Source organism: Neofelis nebulosa, chromosome 3 (assembly GCF_028018385.1).
Source record: "Neofelis nebulosa isolate mNeoNeb1 chromosome 3, mNeoNeb1.pri, whole genome shotgun sequence".
NCBI lineage: Eukaryota > Metazoa > Chordata > Mammalia > Carnivora > Felidae > Neofelis > Neofelis nebulosa.
In genome coordinates, this window is record NC_080784.1 from 175,615,729 (window position 1) to 175,621,728 (window position 6,000).

Below are 6,000 nucleotides of genomic sequence, written 5' to 3' on the forward strand. Positions count from 1 at the left end.
GGACATTACATATATGATCTTCTGTATTCTTACAACTCTGAGAAGTATGTTTTATCATCCCCATTTTCTATAAAGGTCCCCTGGCTAATGGTGAAGGTAGGATTTGTCTTATGCCCAAATATCTGTTCTTTGTAATATAAACATCTCTAGAAGGGAATAACTCTAAAATATCTCTCTATCTAAATTTTGCTTGGTCTCATTAATCCAAATGTAATGTCAAAATTATACCTTATGTTATAATATAGGTATTATATACATAAGGTATCATATAATAGTAAGCATAATATAACAATATATTATATAAGGTATGATATAATAATAGCAATAAGTAATATGCATTGTGTGCTCACCATGTATCTGGCACTGTTCTAAGAACTTTACATGTATAAATTCATTAAGTTTGACAACAATCTCATAAGTACTTACCTTCTTTGGAAGCTTAGATTTACTGATCATAAATAATGTATTGTTAAATAAGTAGACTCTCTTTTTTCAAGATATTATTTTTAAGTAATCTCTATGCCCAACATGGGGCTCAAACTCACAACCCCAAGATCAAGAGTCACATGCTCTTCTGACCGAGTCAGCTAGGTGTCCCAGTACACGCTCTTTTTAAGAGAAAAATACTTCTGCCTGTCACAAAGGAAACAGGCATACTCAAAATTAAATGCCCCTTTATTGGTGCTAAAACGTATTTCCTACATTCTGCACAGCTTTACTGAAACCCAAGTGTCATGATTTTTCATATGGCCCAAATATGACAAATTCTTTTCTAAACATTCAAAACCTGAAAACCAACACTTGCCCTTAAAATCTAAGAACCCATCAAATGGAAATCCCAGCTTGAAAATGTCAAAAATTGTGAAAATAGAAACCTTCGTGTCTCTAAAAAAATCTTTTTAACCAGACGTGGGGAATGTGGGGTTGGAAAAGAAAAAATGAAGATAAAAGTTAGCAAAGGCAACAGTAAGGCACCAGTTCTGCTCTGAAAACCTAAATCCTCTGCCATCACCAGGGGGCTACAAACCCAACACTGCTTATCCCCCGAGTGGACTCCCTGTCACTTTAACAAACAGACTCTGATCCTCCAAATTTTAATGTTCAACAAAAGAAAAGGGCTGAAAAACATGTCACATGTTGGGACTAACGTGGCCATTATACTTAAGAAGTGCAGCCCAGCAAACAGGGAAAAGGGTAAAGCAAACCATGCCAACACATAAGCAGACTTAGGTCATCTGGGGAGTGTAAAGAACAGAGGCTGGGGAACTTGGAGACATGCCGCCATGAAAAGAGGAAAAGGGGCCTGAGGGAGTTGTCATTTTGACAAGATAAAATTAAAGGCATATTCAAAGACAGAATCCTCTCAAGCAGGCATCCCTACTCCTGGCGCCATAATGATTGGACAAGCTGGTGTGAATGGGGGGCTTGGCGCAGCACTGCTTACCCATGGTACGTCCTAGAAGGTCCTAGAAGATCTGGCAGAAAGGAGGCGCCCACCCACACCTGGCTCCAACAGGATGTATTTGAGTGTGAGGCAGCCTTTCTGGTCAAGGCTGCCTTTTCGGGAAATGGGCGACAAAGACTGTCTGTTGACAGGTGGATAATCAGGGAGAAGAGGCAAGCTGAGTTTCCTCAGAGTCACTCACTCCTTCCTCATAGCCTCCCGTACTGTGACAACAATGTCATGGGGAGAAAAGTCATCCCAATACTGATACAACTGCACCCAACCAGAAATGCTATCATGGTGAAAGGGAAATCCCCAGAGCTCTCAGTGGGAAAGACAGTGGTAGACTATGGCAGGAGTCCCATCTGCAAAACTTTAATTCGACGTTAATAAAACTTATAACACACCAACGAATTTCCCCCCATTTTACTGGTTTGCAAATGCCTGGAAAGATCAATATAAAGACATTTATTTTAATTATCACCTGATGATTTTATTTACTGATGTAAGCCACACTTAGTCCCTTTTACATCTCCTTGCACTCAATTAATAGTCTCAGGATACTCCTCTTGTGTTCACTTTGGAAAATATCCCCTAAACATTTCACATGCACCCTTTAATTCACAACTGTGTCCACAATCCAGGAGCTCATATTATGCCAATGGTTACTTACAGATAAATCTCAGGAGAAAGCCCTTTTTATGGTCTAATTTCACTGGTAAAAGAATGAAAGAAAGAAAGAAAGAAAGAAAGAAAGAAAGAAAGAAAGAAAGAAAGAAAGAAAGAAAGAAAGAAAGAAAGAAAGAAAGAAAAACAGGGAGATTCAAGACTGTGATAAGCATTCCATTTCAAACAGTTGTTACAACACTTGTTTGCAAAGCAGTCAATCCTTTTTTATACAAACTGTTTCATGCAATGTTCTTATTCCTTCAGACAATCTTCAGGATTCTCAGGAAAGAGCTGATCATGAGGAACACCTCCGCCCCAAGCAAGAGAAGGCATCACAAGTCTAGCTGCTTCGGGGATCCCTAACCCAACAGAGTAATAGAACATGAAGAGCCCGGAAACACAGGAGAGTCATTTAGCAAGGTGGATACCCAGGCTCTTAACCACAGGTCTCCAGTCAGTCTTCCACCCTCTGCCCCTCCCACCCAGAGCAGGCTCTGAAAACATAACAAAACCCAGGGGTGGCTATGCTTCAACTCTTACCAACTGCATCAAAACTGGGAAGGGAATGAGAGTCTGCTTTCCAGAGGAAGGGGTTTCTGTCAAGATCCCTGCAGTTCAGCTTAAGTACAGTGCCAAGAGTTTTGAAGTCTGGATTTGTAGAGATAACAGAGTTTCCTGGCGTGAGCCATTTAAACCAGTTCATCCCAAAATGCTCTTTTAAAGTCTGAGTATATTAATAAGTGCAATCATCCAACCATCTAAAAGGAAGAATGAGACATCTACACATATCCATTAATGTAAAGCACTCTGAAAATTAAACTGTTCGGTGGGAGGAACAATCACCACTTTCAATTTCTTTTCCTTTTTAAGCCACTTTCAGAGAATAACATATTTTAAATAAAATAACAACAACAGGTAAAGCCACCTCTAGGTGGATTTCAAAGAAAACAATCTCTTAAAACAACAACAGTGTGTGCTTAAGTTTGAGGAGCCTCATAATCACAGACCCATCAGGAAGCTGCTAGAAACAATTAAGCAGGGTTTCAAAATGACTGGTACAGGATGTGCCCATAGAAAGAAATGTTGTGCGCTCCGGTGGAGCTGCCAAAGTTACTACCGCAAAGTACCCTGAACTTTTAAAGGATGATATGGGGTCACTTTGACCACTCTCCTCCTAATCCGGTCACCCTACAAACACAACAGCCCCAGAGATATTTGGCGGGAGGGGGTGGATACCGAGCCAGCAGGAGTGAAAGGAGGCAGGAGGAAGGTGCCCGTGGGAGCTCCTGGGTGGTTATGAACTTTAAGGTTTCACTTTCGTCCAAGTAGGGGGCGAGGAGGTGGCAATGAACCCCACCCACCCCGGAAGCCCCCGGTGCGGCGAGCGCGGCAAGAACGCCCTTGGGCCGCTGAATTCCAGCTTCGCCGGCCGGGGAGCTCAGGCTCTGGGTGCGGGGGGGAGGGGGGCGAGATACCGCGGGCGGTGCGGGAGACCCAGAAAGCACCTACCTGTGCCGCGGCGCGCTCAGAGCCCGGGGCCCCTCCGGGGCGCGCAGGTGCTCGGGGGCGGCGTGGGGCCGGCCTGCGCGGGCGGGGCGCCCATCGTGCCGGGCCGGCTGCGCTTTTCCGCCGCGGGGGGCCGGCCGGGATCCCCTCCGCTCGGCTCCCGCCTCTTCTTCACCGGGCTGAGGACCCGGCGGGTCCCGCGGCGGCCGCAGCAACAGGCACCGTGGCGCGGGGGCTGCGCCGGCGGCGGCGGCAGCGGCGGCGGCAGAGGAGGAGGAGGAGGGGGAGGTGTCTGCGCGCGGCTCGCGTTTCCTCCTCCCCGGGCTGGGCGAGCGCGGGGGAGGCGAGGGGAGGGCAGAAGCCGGGATCTCCCAAGTCGGTCCCCAGGGACCTGAGAGGGGGACGCGGTGCTCCCTCCCTCCCCTCTGCGCCTTGTGACTCTGCGCGAGCGGCACGGCCGGGACAGGCGAGTCCCACGCGGGCAACAGCTGCTGCACTGCGGGTCCGCCGCGGCCTCCCTCCTCTCTGTGCCTCTCCCCTGCGGGACGGCCCATCCTCAGCCCGCCAGTCCGGAGGGTGGGGGGCGGGGGTGTCGGGGCGCCGCCCCAGCCAGCCCCGACGCAGGGTCCTGGCCCGCCGTCCGCCTGGGCTCCGGGGATTCGGGGCCCCGCGCGTGATGAAGGCCCTCGCGGCGGGATGTGCGGTCGCACACCCTGTCCTCGGCAGCCTATTTATAGCAGGTGGTGCTGCCAGCCGCTCGCGTCCCGCTGCGCTCTCAGCAGGTGGCACCGCCAGCCCGCCCTTCGCTGCCCCGCGCTAGCGTCGCCTCATCTGCACCCTCGCTTTCGCCTCGCGAAATGGACACAGTGAAAACCGCGCGGAGCACAGGAGGGCGGCCAAGCCACCTGGCCCTTCTCCCCATCACCCCTTCTTCCTGTCCCAGGGTTGCACACAAAGGCAAGGAGTGAACCGAGGCAGGGCCATTTTGTGGGGCGCTGGCAGGCGAGACAGGAAAATCAGCGGCTCAGGGAAACAGCGAAGGCTGAAGTGTCGTCCCCCAATGAAACCCCAGTCAGCCCCATTTCTGAACTGCGCGGGTGACGCAGCCGCGCGATCCGGCGCCTCTTCCCTCCCGCCGGTCCAGCGCGCGCAAGCACGCGCGCGCGCGCGCGCGCACACACACACACACACACACACTCACACACCCCTCGCCTATCCTCTCCTCCCCTCTCTGCACTTGCCCTAGAGTGGGATTCGGGGAAGTTCCCAGCGGCCTCGGGGTGGAAAAAGAGACCCGGGAGATGGAAGAGGGGGGCGGGGGCGGGGAGTGGTCTCCCAGGATGAGGGGATGGCAGGGAAAGGGCAAACCTGCCAAATTCCTGTCCCAGCAGGTAAATCGGGGCAGTTTCACCGGGGGGGGGGGGGGGGGGGGGCGGAGAGGATCTGAGGGAAGTAGGGGACGTGACATCAACCCCAGCGACAAGTAATCAGGAACGGGAGAGCGGGAAGAGAGTGGGACGCGGCGGGTAAGGCAGCCGCTGAAGGGGGCGGCGGTGGAGAAGCCAGGCGGCCTCTTGCAGGATTGTTTGAGCTCAGTGTAGCTGGAAGCCGACTTTAGGGTAGTGGCTGAGAGTTTGGGCTGCAGGGTTGGACTTAAACCCCAATCCCGATTCCACCACTGGGGTGGCTTAGGCAAGCTGCTGGACCTCTATTCTTCATTCTCTTACCTGTGTAATGGGACAGATACACGCTTTGTAGGACCACTGTGAAGATAAAGTGGGAAAGTGCATGTAAAATGCTTAGCACGCTGGTGTGAATGTAGACCTCAACTACTGGCCATCTATACCGTGGCTCCGGAGACAAATAGAAATCCAAGGTTCTCGCCTGGTCCCCAACCCGAGCCGTGTGTGCCTCGAAGTTAACTGAAACTCTTGAAGCCTTTTCGATTAGAACCCTGGGATTCCTTGATCCCATTCCTCTGAATGCTCCCTTTCAGGGAAGGTATATTTAAGTGGGACACAAAAGTTTTATCCACGGCTTGATTTAAAATTCTTGTAAGAGTGGTAGCAGTTATTTGTAGAGGGGCCAGGCTACTTGGGACACTGTGGTAGGCACTTTGCATATATTGTCTCTGATCCTAACAAATATTCTGCTGTATAGAGATTATTAAATCCTACTTGACTAAGGAGGAAACTAAGAGGTTAATGCCTCATGGTAGCGACAGAGCTAGTAGGTACTGGGACCTCCCAAGATCCAAAGCCACTTGTAACACACTTTCTCTCCTGCCACCGTGTACCTCTCTTGTAGCACTCAGCTCATTCTTTGTTATAGCACAGTTATTTGTGTACTTAGCCTCAAATTTTTTTTTAAGAGTAGTGAAG

At 50.3% G+C, this 6,000-nt stretch overlaps 1 long non-coding RNA gene across 1 annotated transcript in view; it reads left to right on the forward strand.

Annotated features, from left to right (window-relative positions):
• LOC131507701 (uncharacterized) overlaps positions 1-3,217 on the forward strand; it is a 72,293-nt gene extending 69,076 nt beyond the window's left edge. The window contains exon 3 of the long non-coding RNA XR_009259638.1: positions 2,378-3,217. This is a non-coding gene — a long non-coding RNA (uncharacterized LOC131507701). The remainder of the gene's footprint in view (positions 1-2,377) is intronic.
• The last annotated feature ends 2,783 nt before the right edge of the window (positions 3,218-6,000 follow it).